Source organism: Strix uralensis, chromosome 3, assembly GCF_047716275.1.
Source record: "Strix uralensis isolate ZFMK-TIS-50842 chromosome 3, bStrUra1, whole genome shotgun sequence".
NCBI lineage: Eukaryota > Metazoa > Chordata > Aves > Strigiformes > Strigidae > Strix > Strix uralensis.
The window spans coordinates 130,839,666-130,860,941 of NC_133974.1; the positions used below are offsets into that span (position 1 = coordinate 130,839,666).

Below are 21,276 nucleotides of genomic sequence, written 5' to 3' on the forward strand. Positions count from 1 at the left end.
TAAGAGTATAAAGGTCTTGAGTTGACAATGGAAAAACTGAATAACGAAGGCTTGGGTCCTGGATTGATCAAGTGTGAGAGTATCCTTCTTATTACTGAGAGAAACAGAGCAGAGGCGACAGCCACTGGGCATCATGGTGAAGAGCCCTGAAAGTACAAAAGGGCAGTTGATGTTTGATGTACAAGAAGCCAGGAGAGGGAAAAGCAAACAGGGCAATAACACCATTAAAAGGTGAGACTAAAAACTGTGGAATCATTGCACATTGGTGAAGTGAAGCAAGACTGGATTTATCAAAGCAAGCTTGCTACAGTAACAGGAATGTGACATAGTAAGAATTTGGGGAAAGAATTAGATGTGTGCACAGATAAGAAGCTTCTTCCAACAGATCTTAGCATCTGACATGCAATCCCCTCACGTAACAGTCTTCAGTCTGTGACCCAAGAGATCTGAGTAACTCCTAAAATTGTCAGTCAGAGAAGTGTCACGTTGGTGCTCACAGCACTTAAAGTAAATCAGGGGCAAGAGGGAAGTAGCAGAGGAATTTGGGGGAGACCAAGGAGAACAAAGTAGGCACTGAACAGCAGGAGTGCATGAAAGGTAAAAAGAACTTTTAGCTCTGTGTGTGAGTTTAAGAGAATACTGAAGAGGAAGAAGGAGACTGAATATGACCAAGTACACCAACAGTAGATGGAGCTGTGAGATAAGAGAAAAAACTAACCTTTAAGAGGACTAGTTAAAATAGCAATTCTGAAAATGAAGGCATAAAACCCTACCTTCACGTTAAGTCTTGAAACACAATCCACAAGAGCAGAGTTTGATATGAGTGTGACAGCCATACCATGTTAGCAGAAGGAACTGAAATGACTTGTCACTTCTTTTTCCTGCCCTCAGATAAGCAAACATTGCCCATGTCTAATGCAGGTTAGATCTCAGCCAGCTTGCTGTCAGCCAAGTGCCAGGATCAGCCAAGCACTAGGCAAACACAAACTCAACCTGATCTAACAACCATATTGAGGGGTTGCTCACATTCTTCATGCTCTGCAGTCTACACTACATGCTAATACTATTTGAAAATTTTCAGATACACAGACAAGAACTTTTCACTCTTTTCTGAGTTCTCTTAAAAATAAAGGAATTCTTTAGGAGAAGTCTGTTGATCTCTGGAAAGGAATAAGTCATACTTTGAGGTAAGGGCTAATGAACACCGATGATATATAAAAAGATCCACAGAGAGAACTGGTATCACTCTATCACCATAAGGAAGTCTATAAATGAACTTCAACAAAGGCTCTACTTCACATCCAGATTCAAAACAAAGCTGGACAACTCTAACAACTCCAGATGGAACTATGAGTTTTACTTGAGACTTTCCTGTAAATGGGGAAAAAAGCCAACCCTGGACTTCTGTATTGGGCAATGTACAGCAAGCCTGTCAAGCATAAGAACAGCTTTATTTGTCAGGGATCTAACAACTGTTCCTAGGACAGGTTTTGACATCTGATTCTTCTGTGAATGTTCTCCGAAAGGAGCAAGTTCATGCTTATATGAAACTAAGGCACAAAGATGGAATTACTTCTAGCCTTGTTCACTGAAGAAAGATCCCAGTAACACTCCTGTGAGAAGAAGCAACAAAAGGGAAATTTTATATAATCTTCAATCCCTATTTGCATGAGGAAACCCCATCCCTCCCCCAACTTTACAAGTAATCTCCAGTCAGCCTTTTTGCAGGAAAGAACTGCAACCACCATTGCTGCAAATCTTTTTGGAGGACAGAACACACAGATGATCAATTGGATTATCAGAGCTATTTTTCAGAGACCAAGTGCCCAAAAACCTGTTTGCCAGTCTCATCAGTTAGCCTGATAAAAGATATTAACTGCTCCTACAAATCTTGCTTCTCTCAAAGTAAAAAAGAAACAAGTATTTTTATATATAAGCACCTGACTGGCAATATTTTCTAACAATTCACAAGAGGTGGCACTGAGGCCTAACTACATCATTGAGTCCTAACGATATCACATGGTGCTAATTGCAGTCTGGGACCTACTCAAACAAGCTATCAAATGAACTGTCAAATGGGAATTATGTGCATAGGATAATAAAGTATATGAATAATTTTATCAACAATAACAGACTTGAAGTACAGGGTAAATTTCAGTTTGTAATTACATAAATGGGTCCACAATCACACAGCTGGCCTGCTGTACATCAAGCAATCCATTTCTCTTATTTTCGTGAAGCTGAGCTTTAAATCATGTTGTGTAATTTATAAATCACCACACTGAAACCTGCTCATTATACTGTGCATGCCAGTACTCAACTAAATTTCCAGACCCAGTGGGAACCACAGAGTTGTTCTTGGGCCCTTCAGACTACTGACATACATGCTAATTATTTGCTACTTAACATTAACATATAGCTAGATGTGAATTACAACATGGTAGGGTTGGTTAAGCCCTTTGTTATTTAAAACACTTTTACATGTTATCTTTTTTTCAATCAGTATCATAGCAAAGGCACGAATGGCACTAACAATCTAGTTCAACACACAAAAAAACCTGCCACTGCCAGACTGTTCCTCACTACTACCAGCATAGAGTCTGAATAAGAGTGGGAGTCAGGCAGGACAGACAACCTGAGCACAGATTGCTGCCCCAGTACCAGCCACACTGACAGGCAGCAAATAAATTCCTTTTCACCGTTGCTGTAACAGAGACAACAGGTATACACAGACACTTCTACTTGTTTACCTCTAACGTAAAACTGAAGCCACAAAAAAAATCCACGATGAGCAAATGCACAGCTGCTGCTATGATGTCCTGCTTCCCACTGCAGAGCCTCTGCATCTCTCTCTATACTCAGTGAACCTTGTTCCTGAAGACTTGATCACAAAGAGACAGCAACAAAGGGGTGAGACACACAGCTCACAACCTATTCAAACGTGAATGGCACTGCTAGTATATGACCAGGAAAAGTAACCCAAAACAGAGGGAATAGCAAGCATCTTCTACTTGTTTCTAAAAACTCAAACATTCGATTGCTATAAGAGAACACAATTAAAAAAAAAAAAAAAAAAAAAAGGAGCAATGTTTAGATCTAACAACTGCCAAAGCCAACAATACAAAGTCTTTCTGGTCCCCAGTGTAGCTAGTCAGCTGTACAGTATGCTAAAAGTTGAAATATTTTATTGTTGCTGAAGCAAAAAATTTGTGACTGGAAGCACTGCAGTAGAATTCCAGGCAGAGCAGTAATTTCTGCCATAACAGGATGACTGCTAGACCATTTGGAAGATTAATAAGAAGGCCAGCATTGACAACAACACTGCTGGATGGGGATACAGGAAGGAGGGAGAGGGGAACAGCAGTGCTGTTTTCTTTTCTTGAAGAAAAGTGGTCCTGATAGTTTTTATGACAAAGTACTTCTGATCAGATCAAGTTGATCAAATCTGCCTAGTTTTGGCACCTAGTAGAACCCATGTTCTTAAGAGAAACTCCTAAAAAAGCTGTAGCAAGCAAGCTGGGAAAGAGGAGGGTTTGTCGTCCAAGTCCAAACACCTACATTAGGCAGATGTGAGCTTCCTCTAAAAGCCCTCCAAAACATATACATGAATTATACAAGGAACACAGGAATTACACAAGGAACACTAGTACTTATTTTAGAGAGGCTGCTTCACCAGGTGCAATCTAAGCTGACCACTACAACTTCCCAGTGACAAAGCCATTTTTACATGGTTCCTACCAGCTCTGGTGCATAACTAAGTAAATTGGCAGTTCGCTGCTATCCTACTCACATGGTTGCATTTGTGCAGCTGTTTGTGAGACTCTTAAGATTATTTTAGAAGAAGAAAACCCAACTAAACCCTACCTCTTTCCTTCTTTCTTTTTTCTTATTTTCTATACTCAGTTCACTGGTGAGCGTTAAGGTTTGCATTAACAAACAGATACATAAGCACAGCTGAGGAAATAGTAAATTACAGTTGAATAAGGAGAAAAAGCAAATTGAGTTGGGACAGGGAACTGCTAAAAAGCTTTATACCTAGGGCAACGCAGGTCCATGTTGTATCCTCACGTTTCTATTTCATGCAGGCCAGACCCATTCATCTTTTTCTTCGGGACTGCCTTATGTGTGCTTTAATTGCAGCATGCTAACAGCAGTTGGCATTTTACAAAATGCTGGAACTAGGGATTAATGTTTTAAAGGATTTAAAGGCTGTGATTTCAAGCTGCTTTACAATTGTAAGGAACATTGACTTCTACAGAGGGTCATAACAGAAGCGGTAAAAATCATGTCCTTTTGGAAAGAGACTATTCAAAATGATGGGATTTGAAGAATCGGCACACAGTAATATGCCACATCTAGAGCAATACATGGAAAATGGAGAACTAAAACCTTTTAACTATTTGCTGGACTTTGCACTTGCTGCTTGATGCTTGACTTGGGCATCTTTCTGTTAGTCCTGGTGTACATATGTTTTGCAACCAAAGGCCTGTCCACCATCATATCCCTAGTGTGAAATCCTCAATTCACATTTGTTAACAGGAGTACTTGCACCAATGCCAAGAAACTATCGCAGAGGTTCTACAACTGGGGTAAAGGAAATTACTTTTAAAGAGTACAGAGAGATGGCTCCTCCTGAACAGAGGAAGAGCTCTGCTTTTAGCTTTGTCTCCCATTACACTGATTTTAGCTGTAGCCTTGGGGTATCTGTCTGTATGCAACCTTCTCACCTGAACACAGTAAGCACCTGTACGTACACAGTTGTTACTGTGAGTTCCAGCAAAGTCACTTGCCCAACCGGCTGCTACCAGTATTATCTGAGGAAGCCCAGTTTGAAGATCACTGCTTCACGGAAGGAATTTAAATTGCATAAGCCTGCAGCAGTTAGAGACGCTTACATCCTTCTCCTGCAGCTGCTTTCTGCAGAGACTGGCACAACACTAATCCTGTGGGCCCAAGGCCACACCACCCTCTTCCACAGAAGATCCATGGATTCTGGGGATGTTCTTGTATATGTTTTTGGCATCAAAATCTATCACATGCCTCTTCGCAAAGACTCAGGTTTTAAATCTGTATGCCAACTCAAAGTATCCAGCAACAAGTTTGTTCTGTAGCCTTAAGTCTTAGGAGCTCATGGGAACTCATTTTGTCTTGAAAAGATAGTTACACATCACTCCTCTTTCCTGCAGCACTGTACTCAATCTTTTGTATTATTTTCTCCATTCACTTTAGAACATTCAAAATGTAAAATAAGGAACATCTCCAAAACCACAAGGCCATTTTAAGGGAAAAAAAAAAAAAAATCAACACATATCCATACCCCAATTACAAAGATTTGTGGAATGGTCAAACAGTTGCCCACAGTTGCCACGGAAAGTAAACAAGAACCTTCTGTAAGACAGGCTGTGGCAGGAACAGAGAGAAAAGCTATGAAAATTCTTTGATCACGGCAGTAACGGCCTCATTCAGCTTGATGAAACCCATTGTCTGGTACTAGAAGCATCACTGATTCCTTCACCAATGACTCAGGAGTGATACAAAACTGCCACTGCAGAGCTGCCACACTGAAATCATTGTGTGAAAATGATCAAGCCAACATTGGGGGATTAAAACAGGACTGTGCACTCCCTTCTCCACACTCAGAAGGTGCCAGCACTGAGGTCCTCAGACCTTTTCCATGCTTTCCAAGTCCAGCAGGGTTCAAGGGACAGCCTTTCCAGAGTGCTAGGCAAAGAGAAGTGAAGCAGCAAAACAGGTGGGGATTTCTTGCAAATGGACCCAAATTTTGTGCTCAAAGGTAGAAAATATACACATGGAATAGAAATTAAGTGCTAAACCATAGCTAGTCTGCAAGCAGTGAGAATAAAACAATTGTAAAAATTTATTTATACTTGCTGATGATCTGAGTGCTCTGAGTAGCACAATTCTGTGAAGGATTGCAAAGAAAAAAAATTAAGCAGAAATACCAAGTGATGATTCCCAAAACTTTCATTTTGTGTTCTTAAGGATTAAACCTGAAAACTGACAAAGGTGGCCCCAGTGTGGCTGCAAAACAGTTTATGAAGTTTTTTAGATGGTGGCAGTTTGACAGTATAAAAAGGTTGTGACAACATAATAAAGTCACAGCAAAACAACATAATCTCAATTAAAGTAAGCAGCATATTTTACATTTAGTATTTCTATTTTATTTCCTTTTTCTTCGTAACTCAGAATAAAATATTTTCTCCTACATATCCTTCTTTCTCCTAGATATCTCCTACATACCCTGATTTGAATGAAAAAAAGAATACAGTGACTCTCATTATAACTTGCTTGGAGCATAATAAAGTCTTCTGGAGAGTTTTAAGTGTCCATTCTCTGCTCATGCTGATGGAAATAGAGCATCTATCATGACTTCTATATATATACTACTTAGTGTTATTTCTTATTTTGCTAAGGAAAGAAAGAAGACTTTCTTACAGAAGAAACACTGAAAGAAATGCTATTCCTTATGTGAAAAATAAGTGACAGAGTAACTATTTTTATTTTTCCAATGGAATATCATCTTCAATTTTTCTATTCACTCTTTGCTTTTGGTTTGTTTCTGAGTGATTAAATTAGACTATGTTAATTTCCTACATATCATTTACACAGGCCAGATTTGAGTTATTTTTGATCTGAAAAGTTTAAACAACAGTGTGTCTTTAAACCTTTAGTTTTAGGTCCACTTTCATATTTACATAATGCTATTTATTGATTTCTAGATACTGGCTGTAGAGTTCAGTGACACAAGTTGTTTTTAAAAAACAAAACAAACCAAAAAACAAACCCCACAGATTAGTTTACTATTTATAATGCCTGAATAGAAACTCTTACCAGCCTTTGCTCTTGTTAGCATACGCCTTTTACAAATCATGCAGATTTCTTCAGTACAGGACAGCAACTGTGCAACCACTTGGTTCAACAGGGACTCAACCATTCTGAGCTCAAATGATCTGAAATATGAACTGCCAAAGCCTCGCCTTAATGTAGTCATATCCTGATTTTTACTCCCCAGTAGCACCTAACTAATGTTTCCCATTAAGGCCACATGCTGACTTCCTTGTGGCTAGTGTATTGACAAGTGAACAAGGCACCTTCCATAATGAGTAGTCCATATGAGACCTGGTTTCCCAGGGCAAGTGACACGTGTGCCACAATAATGCCATCTATGATCAGCTGTCTGTGGAGTCACCTGCAAGTAAGCTGTAACACAGAAAGTCTCAAGTAATTTAAGTTTGTTCAGTAAATGCTCACAAAGGTACAGAAATATTCTCTAAACCAAGATTTTAAACTGCCTACTACATCCTTTAAGGCAATGATATTCTTCTCTAAGTTTTTATTTTATCATCAAATAAAGAAGCCTATCACCACCTTATTTTTTCCTTTCTCTAATTCTTCTCTCAACCTGAACGAATTCAATTCTGCATGTCACGTGCACTATGGCTTAATCCAGAATATCACCTGGACATATACTTAGCTTACATACACAAGTAGGGCCCCTGAGTTCAACTGTGTAATGTATACCGAGTCTTGAAATGGAATCTGTAGTAATTGCTAGTCATTACCATCTCAACCAGAAATAACAGGGGAGCTATTATTCTGAGATCAGAAGCAGCAAAATAAAGCATATGAGAATCATACTTTATTTACATACAACCATTACTCCTTTTGAGACAAGGCTGGGGCACTGACACTGCCTGGACAGTCAGTTCACAGGGGTCACTTAGAAACAAACCTGAGATGTCATCCCCTGTGCTCTGTGGCAGGACCTCTCTTCCCCAGAAGACCATGACATGTCTGATAACAGTAGTTTTCACCACTGCCACCCCCATGGATGAACAAACGTGTTACAGGTCACCTCTGGCAAAGCAGCACAAGGAATTACGCAAAGGCTCCTGGAAAAAATCTCACACCAAATTACGAACAACTATGACAAAGTTTCTTTTCAATTCCAGTGCCTTGGTTGGGGACAGGGAAAATCCCTCTGCAGACCTGACAGTGTTACCAAGTCTCAGTCAGCAAGAGTTTTCAAAAAGAGCAATCCAACTGCTAACCACCACTAGAAGATGACAAGACCTTCCTAATGCCTCAAAATGTTGATTTCTTAAGGAAATTTCAGAAGATTCTCACAAAGTTGTCTATTCTGGACTCCTGGAGAGTCTGGGTATTTACATTTCTAGACATATTCATATGAACAACACTCGGAGACTGGAAACCACTGTGGCGGTGATTTATTCACAACAGTATTTCTTCTACTGAAGTCAGCTCAACTTTGCTACTGGCCCAATGACTGATGGGCCATCAGTCCCAGGAGTATTCACACTCGTGCATGTATGGGCGCATAATACTGTCCTATTTATATTTTCTTTTTAAGTCAGTTAGTACAAGATGCATCTGTAACAATACAGTACTCATGGATGTCACTAAACTTTCTGCTATGTTTCCCATTTTAAAAAGAATTCCTTTAGGAACTGATACATGATGAAGGAGCTTTGAATATTCTCACGTCATTTGGATAGTAATGGCTTCAGCACTGAAAGCTTATTCACAGAAGAGTTCATGAACACGCACAAATATACATGATCTCACTATGGTCAAATGATCCTGTTTAGAACTGAATAAAAACGTACACAGACATTTAATATGCGACTGCAGTAAAAAAGTTGCATTCTTAAGAACATTAATTTAAACATTTCCAGTATCAACAATAAAAACTAAATTATAATGACATTTTCAGTTTGATGTAGAGACAAAGAGATTATAACACTAAAGAAATAAAAACATATAATTTATAAAGGAAATTTGCAAACTTGCAGAGAACCAAACATACACCTTCATCCAAGTGGCTGGACTATATGACATAAACAGTTGAAATTTCCATTTCATAAGACAGTTTTGGCAAGGATTTTAATTGTAAGTTCACTATTAAAATGACAAACTGCCTTTCATCACCTAAATGCTCTAATCAGTTTCAATGCATGAATTAAATCTTACTCAAACTTTATGCTAACCCTGTTTTATTTTGTAATGATTACCAGTAAAATGCCACAAAAAACTTCATGGATCATTGCTCTTTCCTAGTGTTTTCCATGAAGTTTAATATAGAATAGAACATCATGAGAACACTACTGCAGTTGGCATGGAGGATTATCCAACATCATTTAAAAAAAATAAAAGAGATCAGACTGTCAAGTATTTCTAACTGTCACCTTATTGAAAAAAAAAAAAGAGATCAGTCCAAAGTATCCTGTATTGAAATTATGAGAACACACTGAACAGATAACATAACAAAGCTTTATACAATAATTTAACTTAGGACTTCTAGAAAGACTACTTAGAAGTTGCATGACGTTGCACTCCAATACAGAAAGGCCTTGATCTTTTATTCTTGCATATATTTAAGCCTATGATTGTACTCACTTCAGTGAGGCTTGTAATGGAAAAACAGTAAGGCTAAAAAAATAATTATTTGCAAAAAGGAGAACAAAATCATCAGTCAATCCATTCTATGGGAAAACCAAATAAAAACAGGATCTAGAAATAGAGGAGCATTCAGGGGAGCTCTTGCATGGAACAAGAGTCAAGATTTTTTGCAGAGCTCCAGAAAAGCAAACAATAAGCAAACTCAAGTGATAAAAGAGAAAAAGTGCAAATGACCTAAAGGACAAATGCAAAACTTAGTATTTTTCCCTTATATGATTTTTAAAGTATCTCTATGTCTATATACTTACATATTTTTCAAGGCAAATTTGCTGTCACTTTGATGAGACAAATTCTTCACTTGAACTTGAAATAGCTGGACAGTAACACTTTCGGTTTTTACTTTACTTATAAAGATGTAGGCAAAAATCTGCATAGTCACTATATAATTTCCTTACAACCTAAATCTTCTAAAGCTACAAATAAATTCTTTCCAAAAGAAAGATGCTTTTCTTTTAGACATTCTTAGATTTCCCCATGATCATTACCGAACAGAGGGACTATTCATTGTGCTCTTATCACTTACTCTCACATATTATATGTAGTCCAAAGTCTGCTTCAGTGCAGGCAGGTGGAATGCAAGTGATTTCATCTGGACTGCATTTGGCCCTTACAGACCTAATTACAAAGCTGTATGGAATGAGCTTAGAGAAAATGCATGAAATCATTTACAATACAGTTACTCTGTGGTTTAAGAGGATCACAAATGAAGCTGCATCAGATTTCTTTTTTAAAGTCACTCAGATATCTCTCTGATCTCTTATATTGGCAATACATTAAGAAGACTGAAAAACCAATGAATTCATATTTGTTAGTTTAAAAAAGTTGTATCATGAGAGCTGTAAAACCACAGCTAAGTGTAGAACTACAACCAGCTTTTTAGAAGCATTCTGTGAGCTTGCTAAAACTGTCCAGGATAAGATAGTTTACAACACTTGTTCACTCTCTCCTTTTCCCTAGACTCCACAAGACTCTAGAACTGTAGCAAATTGCATTCCTGGCTTTTACAGGCCACAATTTCTTCCAAGGATACCATTTTTCAAAGAATTTTGGTTATGAATCAGACAAGTATGATTTTGAAATCAATGTGAGTTCTGTCACTAACTTAAGAAGAACTAGGATTTCATCCAAAGAATGTTACCATATGCTATTTAACATTATCTGTAATGTAAACTGTGATGTGAAATATAGTCTGACTGTTAAAAGAACCAGAAATCTGTCTAGCCACTTCCTGGTGCACCATATTTCCAAAATCTGTCTGCTATAAAACTCAAGTTCCTTTTTTTCCAGCCTCTACAAAAGAACTTTTTTATTAAAAAATAATAAAATTAAAAGGCTAAAAAGTTTTTTGCCATGCAAAACCAGGAACATACTTAAGTATAAATTTTCACCAGTACTGCAGCTGACTGGTTTCAAGTTATCAAAATGATTGACTTGATGAAGACTGGACATAGGAGTGATAGGAAATTATACAAAGAATGGAATTCTTGACACTTTAGACAGAACTTCTTGGCTCAAAGCATCTGATCATGAATAAATTGACCCACATGCAAAGAGGCAGTCAGCATGATTCTTCTAGCTACGTGGTTGGTGAGATGAAAGATGCATTTAAAGTGTTTTAAAATAGAAAAGGGAATCACCTGCACACTAGATTAGGGTTTTTATCAATACAAGAAGTTTGTTGTTGAAAGGAAACAGGGCATGACAAGCACTGTACATCAAAAAAAGGCAACAACGTTTTCCAGCTGGCAGTGTCCCTGATCAAATGCCATACTACATGATGCCAGAGTAATTGCAACTGGCCTGCAGAGACACTGTGCCCATGCTGTACACAGAGCAAGGTGTGAACCTCAGCAACACCTGAGCATCCCCTACCAGACATCCAGCTTTTCCTTGCCTGGAAAGTCAGCTGGCTCACTGCAGGCTCCAACTACAGCACCAGACCTCACACAGGCAGCTTAGATGGCCAATGTGTTTAGGTTCAGCTGCAGATTTAAGCCTACAGCTTTCACCAGCTGTACAGATTTAGACTATCACAGATTACATGGGGATAGTCTTCACTACACCACAGTCAAAAGTGGTGATTTACAATGGAAGTTTTTCATGTAGGTAACTCCCTACTATGTATAATTAGGATATCTATCCTCATTCACAGCCAGACAAACAGTGAATTGCCAGATTCTGTTGCAAATACTGCTTCATAGTTTGCATGTAAAGTTTCTGTTCTTAATATTTATGTAAAGGTTCTTGGAATGTTTCATAACTTTTCTATAGGTATTTGAACCATTCTGCTCATATTAAGAGGACTACATTACTCGTGTAAATTCTGTAGGTTAAGTTAAAATAGATAAATGATACTTCGTTACGTTTTACGGGATTTCCAACAGTCTCTGTCAAGTTTTATCGCATTTTTTTCATAGGGAAGAATAAGAATTTACAGAAAAAAGCCTCTTAAATCCTCTGGTACTTCAAATTTCTAACTTTTCTGAACTGTAATAGGCACATGTCTGTGGCAAAGAAAGCCAACAATTCCTCTGCCAAAAAGCCAGAATCAGTTATGTGCACAACCAATTAAAAAAAAAAAAGCTGTTATCCGACATGTAAAATATCTTCCAATTGCATGTTAGAATTAAAATGGTGCTTTATACGAATCACTGCATATTAGCTTAGTTTTGCCTTTATTTCTGTATGTGTACCCATCTTATTTGCAGTTCTATGAAACAAAACTGAATAAACAAATGCTTCACAATTGATTAATCCAACTTAACTGGTACATATTTTATTTCATTTATTTTTAAAAAGGAAAATGTCTTATGCGTGCCCCAACTATGCTCATCATAATTTAACATTAATGTGTCCAGGCAGCCTCTAAGTCGATGAACCTTTGCTTTTCATCAATTTGCAGTCCAGTGCTGTTCCCTACCAGCAGCTCCGTGCCATCCATTCGTATCACCCGTTTCCCCATGCAATCAACAGTATTCCACCCATCCATAAAAAGCTCTTTGACTTTATGTCACTAAGAGATTACAATTCAATGATTCTCCCTTAATTAGAAGGGCTGTTAATTTAGGAAGATACCATTGACTTAAAATCAAATAAAACAATAACAGTGCCCTCATTACAGCTTCAATCTATCAGACTGCTGGCCCATTTTTATGATTTTATAGTAGTATCTTTCAATGTTTTATGCTTTTCTTGCATGCTATTGTGTGAGTAAAGGTAATTCCACTCTCTGCCACTCCCATAAATGTTCACCAGTTAAAAATAAACTGGACAAATAAACAACAAAAATAAAAGTATCAAGAAAAGTGACCATGTGCAACTTCACACAGTGGAACTGCTCATGGAGGATGGGCCTACAGGTCCTAATTGACTGAATGCATAAAGGAAATATTAAAAATAACGTTAACCACTGTCAAGGTAAAAGTCTTTTGTGTTTTACTGGGAGTTTTCTGCTATCTTTCAGTTACAGCATACTAATAGTAGTCTAGAAGTGCTTGAAACAGACTTGTAACCTTTAAGATACCTCAGATATTCCGAAGGATGCAAAACACATCTGACAACAAGTATTAGGAAAAAAGGCTCCATAAAATTTAAAATATTTATTCGAAAAACTTAAATATTCCTTTGCTGTTTCTTTTTCTCAAACGTTATAATTCTTTCCACTGAGTGAGGCCTAACCTACTCTGGAAGATTGAGCTATCTTAGCTCTATCAGTTAAAATACAAAGCACGTATCCTGTTGCAGGGTAGATAGATCAATTTTTACGAAGATGACTGCTTGTATTTGTTCAATTATATTAGCCAGTAAAACAAATAAAAAGGTTACAATCCTAACCGGCAAAATCATAATCAATACAATTCAAATTCAGGTGACAGTTGAATTATATCAATCAAAACCTACCAGAAACTAAATTTCAAAACATGTTTCTTAACCAAACAACTCTGAATTGCACAAAGCAACTGCATAGAACCATTATACTATTCTTAAATAAGTAAAGGTTGGTTTGTTTACCCCAATACCTCAATCTAACCATCCCTTTATACATCAGCTTCTCTGAAAAACAAATGGCACACGAACAAGCCTGAAAACAGGTCAGCGTTAAATCTGTCACCCTTTAACCCCGGGTACAGCTAACAGTGCTGCTGGCGGTGGGGTTGCCGCATGCGCGGACCCGCTCAGCCAACGGCAGCGAGGCCCATCAATGCGTGATGCTGCAGGGGCTGCCTCTCGGCGTGGGTACCCAGCCGTAGCCGCTTCTCCAGCGATGCTGACATCTCTCTTAGCACTGCTGCATCGCTGCTGGCACCCACCCAAGCAAGGCAGACGGGAGCCACTTGGAACGTAACTCCCGACGCTGCGCTCCCACGGCTGGCTGCAGGACAGACAGCACAGCCACAGCAAGAGCTTAACTCTGACAGTGCTATTCCATCAGTCCTTCTTCCTGTGACAAACCAATTCCTTCTCCTAAGGGCTGAACTGTCTCGCCCTGTACTGCAGGGCACAACAAAATCATCACGCCAGAATGACTTGTACAGAGCATAGAGGAAAGGAAAGAAGCAAAATGAGGGGAAATTAATTACTCTTTGCCTCCCCAAAGTCAGGTATTTCTGCCCACAACTGCAACCTGCTTGCTGTACTACCTTATCCTCTCTTACCCAGAAACTCTACCAGTTGATCCAGTGCCTGTCAATGCTTTGGCTGAGGCTGACCCTCAGAAACAGAAGGTATTCATTATCCATCACATCTGACATCCTGGCACACAACTACCCCTTACTGCAAGCCTGTGAAATGATCTGTCATTCTATCACACTAGTCCTCCCCTTTTCACATCTCTCTAGTGATTTTTAAGCAAGCCAATAGTGCTTTAACAAGGCACAGTTTCTGCACTGAAGACGGGCTAAGCAGTGCCTAAAGTCTGCAAGCAAAGTGCTAAATTCAGGACAGAGATTCTGCGTTTCAAGTGCTTCATGATAAATGCTGTGATAAATCACAGCATAATGCAAATAAATACCAACATCTGCATCATCACGACATCATTATCATCGGATGACCTTAGATCATCACTGCCTGTTGCCTCATAACACCACCTAACCTAGAAAACAAATTACCCAGTGCTGTCTCTGCAGTTATTTCCCATTTTGCTGAACAAAAAAAGCCCCCAAAATAAAACAACAAAAAAAACCCCAGCCAAAATATGGCCAAGATGAGTTACTTGCCTTCTAATTCTGCCAAAATCTTCTTCTAGGAAATGAATTAAGAATTCCCTTGTGCTGTATTGCGAACGGAAATGACATGCTATAAGAGTGCTAAATGAATGCTATACTGCAGCTGAACAAGACAATAAAAACATTGTGACAGATGGTTTCAGTGCCCCACAATATATACTATTTTCCAATTATGATTAAAAGCAGAGACCAGTCAAAAGGAATGATAATATTGATTCTGCTTGACATACATTTCCTACCAGACGGCAAGCTACTGTGAAAGAATGCCCGGGGACAGATTTTATAGTCAAATACAAAACAGCCCCACCCAGCAGACCACCCAGATCATTAAATACAATTCTATTATACATCCCCTGAACACACTTGCATTTTGTAAGCAGTATTTTTATGGTTTGAATTCCAGAAAATAACTAAATAATCCTAATCAGAGTCATCAAGTATTGGCCCCAATCTATAAACCTCTTATGCTTGTCTGGAGCAGAAGCTGGGCCTCGTGTGTGCTGGTATTAAAGTGAGTGTATGTGTAACTAAAAGCTCACCATCTCTTACACGAACATTAGTGTGCACTATGGTGTAGTGGTACTCCACCCAATACTTGTGTTACCTTGTTACCTGCCCGTTTCTTTTCTTTTTTAAAAAAAATAACTGTGACTACCATGTACTGGTAATAGCCTCTTTGTACAATACAAGCCAGCCACAACTCCCTTCCAATACAGGTCATGCAGCTCTCCTGAGTCCAACTCCTGCATTTGCCATATAAATGGAGTAAGCAAAATGGCCTTAAAAGTCATCAGCAGTTCAATCTCTCCTTCCAGTAGTAGCAATACTTGAATATGCCAAATGTAGAGAAGGAAAACGCACAGGAAAAGGCAGTCAAGTCAATTTCTAACTGCATATTTTTGTCTTTGGAAAACAGAAAATAATTTTAAAACACATGTTTATAGGAGAAATGGGAAAGTATCTGCAGACACAGTCTAATCAATTTTCTCCCTTATGTGGATATATCCTAGAGCAATACACACACTCCCAAACCTCCAGATCCCTAACACAATAAGGCACGTGAATTGATACACACAGAAGAATATCCCAGTATAAGAAAATAAACATTTCTTTTTACTAATCTTAAAATATTGTATCTACAAATGATGTTTCTTAGGGATGGGATGTAGTAAAAAAGCCTCTAAAAATGCATTCAGTTTTATAAGAATCTATTAATTCTGTAAAGCTCAGCTGATAAGCTCCTGTTAATTATAATGCTTTCTGTGCATGTCTTCCATGCGAGGTTCTGGAACTGCTTGGAAAATCTTAATTAGGTCTCAAAACACTACTGTGAAGGAGGCAGATTCACTTTGCACAGAAGACACGGTGCAGACAGCTTACGTGATTTGCCAAAGGTCACCAAAAGGCTCTGGTCCTAAATGGCACTCGGCAGACAGCATCAGAGTTGTTCTCTCCCACACCCACATCCCTAGTCGCATCTCATAACCACCACATCACATACTTCTGTCCCTCACATAAATCACAGAATCATCTAGGTTGGAAAAGACCCTGAAGATCATCTAGTCCAACCATTAACCTAATATCTTGTTCCTTCTTTGACTTTCAGTCACATATTGAGCTGCAGTCCACAGAGACTGAACAGTTTTTCCATGGAAGTTACACTTCCAGTTTGGTGTGAATTTCTCTTCTTTAATTTGAACTGGTCTACACAGACACAACTGTTCATTAAAGCTAAAGCAAACTCTGGCTGGTATAATTAAATGTTGTGCCTGGAAGGCTGGAATACCTTATAGCATCAAAGGTTTAAAAATCTCATTTTCAGCCCTGCCTGATTACTTAAACCACTACTACAAAACTACAATGGATAAAATCTTATCTGAAGCTGATTAAATCTTTACTGATGTAATGGAAGAGTAGTAAACAAGTAATTTACATTTTTCTATGGATATTTACTGCCACTTTCAGTTCTGCAATGGAGCATATTGTCTGCCAACTTCCTCTACCTTAAGTCCAGAACTTCCATTTCTTGCTGCCAATCATCTGCTTCAACAAATCATACTCATAAACATTAAAACATGCTTTCTTAATTTGTATAAAATCAAGACAGCAATTCAATTTGAAAGGATTTATGATAGCTGAAATACAAAAGTGAGGTGAAGCGATGAGATGACAAAGTTGTAAAAGAAAAACTCTATCCCATAAAAAGACAGAAGTGCTAAGGCCAGAGATGACCGATTCTTTTAATTGCTACCTAAAATATATTCAACTTCCTACACAGAATTGTATGGATGCGTCTAATGGTACTTGATGAATACAGACTGTGTACCCATAACTAGAACCTAATCCACTCAGACACCTCAAAAATCCTCACTTTTCAGGGGTGATCAGCAAGCACAGCACATAACCTTCGTGCTCACCAACAGATTTTCAGAAAAGCAATTCTGGTGACAGCAAACCTGAGATGAAAGTGTACTGCTCTCCTGAAAAGCTGACATTTACCATGGAACCTGACTGACAGCTCAAGCTTCGGGGGGTGAGGTGGAAGTGAAAAATCAATTTCACACTGTCAGTATATATTCAACCAGCTTTAAACATTACCTAAAACAAAGCAAATCGTGAGTAATCCATGCTTATCACTGAGGTAAAGCTAGTAAAGCTGGTGTATCCAAGATGTTACTCATTCATTAGGCTAAGTCCCATTTTTGAACAGGGAACAGACCACTAACAAATTATTCCACTTCCTTTCACATTTGGTCACAGTTTAGGCTACTTATTTAATCACTCCCTGACAATACAAGATAGACTTTCATTCACGATAGAAATCATTCTGCTGCTTCACACTATTCATTAATTTGAAACTCTTACATTTGGAACCATCATTTACCATTCAAACAGTACTTGGTGACATGCAGAGACTAAAGAGTTGTCAAACAGAATGACACACAGTTTTTAAATGTGAACAAAGGAATAAAAGCTTTTGGAAAAAAACAGCCTTGCAAACAGTATTTGGAAGTTGTAACTGTGGGCACAGCCAGTCCTACCAGAAAAAAAAACAGAGAAAAGAAAGAAAAAAAACAAACCCTTGAATGAAAAAACACTTGAATGCAGGCCTGCAAGAAGTGTGATGTGCAGTGCTTCTACTAATAAACGGTTCTAAGTAGCCCTCTGAGTACATAATAAAACTGAGTTAAAACGTTTCTCACACAGGTCCCATTGATGAAAACCCTGTCAGAGTAAGTAAAGACCTGGTCCTAAACTAAAACAAACAAAAATGTGGTCACTCTTCCACTTGCATATACCAATAGCAAGAAAACTGGAGTTGTGACACCACCAGCCCCTAGTCCACCACTCCCTGATATTGAGAAGAGCCACTGCCAGCCCCCCAAAATGACATGCATGCCAATAGAGTATACTTCCCTTGAAAAAAGTTAAGAGATGTTTCAATTTACTGCTGTGCTCAGAGATAAGCTCAATTTGAAAAAAAAACACAATGACATGAATATATGAGTGCATACTTGGCCCCAAAGGGCACTGCAAGTTGAAAAAAAAAAAAAATTAATTCAGTCTTATATCCCTCAGGCATGAGAACAGCTCTTCTGAGAGTATATGGACATATAATCCAAAACAAATCAGTTGATACTTGGAAAACACACAGAACATGCTAATTCCCTGAATCCACTTGCACAACCAGCCAGAGCCCCCTTGTTTATAGCAATTCAGATAGCAAGGAAGCTGAAGACAGGCTGCATTAATTTTATATCGTGTTTTTTAATTAAATCTTTCTGGCTACTCAGAACCCAATTTTCTCTTCATATTATGAATCTTTACTGGATGTCTGCAAATAGAACATGGATTCATTTCCATATAAAGAGATCTAAATATACTACTCTTCAATAATGGAAAAAAACAGAAAGCATCACGTTAACTAACAGCCCATCTAATCTTCCACAAACTTTACACACACATCCATAGAAATCATTAACACAGCTCAAGCTGCTACCAGTCAGTCTGCCTGAATAACATGCAGGCACTAGTAATGGATATCACTGACATTTCAGTCCGGCTCTCCATGGCTAAAGAAACACTTCATTAAACCAAATGAAAAGAAGGAGTATCAGGCTGGAAAACAATGGCTTTTGAATTCCTGGTTTTACTTCAACTAGACTGGCATTTTGCCACAGATTTTAGCAAAGCCTGAAATCACAAGTAATTCTGGAGAGTGCCAGGGAAAGCAGAATTCCCCACTGTGCCTACACGAAGCACAAATGCACATTTTTTGCAGAACAGGGCATCAGTAGCAGCTGTAACAGCAACACCTTGAGAGGAACCTCTCCTCCTGCTTTCAAACCATGAAAGAGTCCAGGGGAAAATTCAAAGAACTGACTGGTAAAACAGGACCTGCGATAACTGAAGAGTTTTGGGGTCTGTTTTTGTTGATATTGTTGTTTTTACAGGGGATTGCAAGCTTCATGGCAGCTTCATGGTTTTTCTTCAGTCCAATAACAGGGTTTTTTTCTCAGGTCTTCATAACTAATTCAAGTTGTACATTCAGATTTGCAGAAGTATCTCAACAGACAAAGGGTTATGCCTACCCCAAGTCATGTTTGGTAGACAATCCAGAGGCTTGTCTGTACTCCCTTCTGTCACATGCAAGTTATCACAACTTCTAATACACTGGTCACACTGCAAAAACATCATGCATTTAAGCTGTCGTGTAACAAGCCTAAAAAAAATCTGTGAAATTTTAGAAACTACATGTGTTTTGAACATAAAATAAGGCATTGTTCATTCTGTGTATTGTCTAATGCACACATACCTTTGTCAGGGAAAATTCATTCTTCAGATATATAAAAATGTTTACTAATCTACTCAACCGCTCATTTTGTTTAATAAAAAAAAACTATTTTAGCAATAAAGTGCAAAAAATATTAAGAAACCATTGGTTTAGAAGGTAAAACGGCAACAGATAATTCTATTTCCCTTTCATAACACATACAATTAATGTTTGAGCTAAAAGGCTGAAAGTTTTGCATATATTGTTTTCAGAAAGTATTCTACAAAACGAAAATGGGAAGGCTGGTTTCATTTCCAGGCAGTGCCTGTTAACAGCTTAAGAACTAAATACCTGTTGTGGAACTACATGACCCAATTGTTAAAATGACTGCAACACCATTCAATAATTTGATTGTCTGTACGGAGAGCTGTTAGATACTGAACGGTTCTGAAAATGCAGGACTCATTTAACCAGGAACTGATTGCTTCTCAAAATCTCACCAATTATTTATGAGGGAAGAGTTAAGTTTTAAGAGACAAATCTAGTACGTTGACTTCTAAAGCCTAAGTCATACAAGAATTAGCTTATGTTTATGATGCTAAACCATTTTAGCAGGAATGCAAGAAGGATAATGCTCAGTTTTAATTATCATATAGTATCACAAAAGAAAAAAAAAACCAAAAAGTGAAAGTTATTTAACAGGCAATCAAAAGACAGAGTCTCAGACAAGTAAATCTTGTGTGGGGAATCATTGCAAGCAGTTAACTTTTACAGAGCATGAATTGCACGTGTAACACTACACGGACTCCTAGTGTGTCTTTGGGTATTCACTGGCATTTGGAGGGTGAACTATTGCCTATCCCCTGCGTCAGGCCAATATGACAGTCCTTACAGCAATGATTGGAAACACGTCTCAGTAATTTTACCCCTTCATGAAAACCAAACCCACACACTCAAAAAAACAAAATAAAAAAGAGAGAAAAAGGATTAAAATCAGTTTGAAATCTGATAGTTCTGCTACTCATTTAAGACAGGTTTAGGGAAAAGGTTATTTTTTAAGATTATCAGACTATGTTTGGTAAAGTTTGGTAGGTAAACCTCCTTGAAGTGATACACTGATAACACGCAATGGAGATTGTTCCTGACTCTTCTATATGCAAAATTTCATAGGGAATCACAAAGCACATCTTGCCTCCTGCTAGATCCTGCACATAAAAGCTCATAGAGCTGCTGCTGTTCTTGCTACAACCTCATACAAAAATGGAAGTTGGCAGCTGCAACCCTGTGAAGCCAGTTGGTTTACCTCTGCTTCAGGCACTGTGCCAGCAGGAACCATGCTCTCAGGTCAGGACTGTGGGAATGTGCAACTGTGGAGTAGGAAAAATTGAGATGAAGCGTATTAAGCTCCTAGGCTACACACGGGAAGTCGTATGAAGGTGAAGGAGGTAGAGAGCACAAAGAGAAGGGTATACCTCAAGTTGGAGGAGAAGGATCTCATAGCAGGATGGGGGAGATAAAGAATATGAAGTTATAGAAGCACAATGGGAAAACAAAAGTTAGAGAAAGCAGAGGAAAGTGACTAATTTCAGCAGTCAGATACGTACATGCAACCTGAAAAACTGAAGCTGACGAACAGTATTTCCTGAGCAAGTTACGTCAGGCAATTCCTACTGTGAGGTTATACACAAGCTTCACAACAAATACAGCTTTTGCTAGCTTTTCTCTGAGCTCCACTATTTCCAGCAGAGCTACTCATTCTGCACAGCCAAGACTCCC

General features: G+C 38.4%; 1 protein-coding gene across 17 annotated transcripts in view; it reads right to left on the reverse strand.

Moving 5' to 3' along the window:
* Positions 1–21,276, reverse strand: part of PLCB4 (phospholipase C beta 4) — a 216,932-nt gene that overhangs the window by 137,256 nt on the left and 58,400 nt on the right. The window lies entirely within an intron of this gene.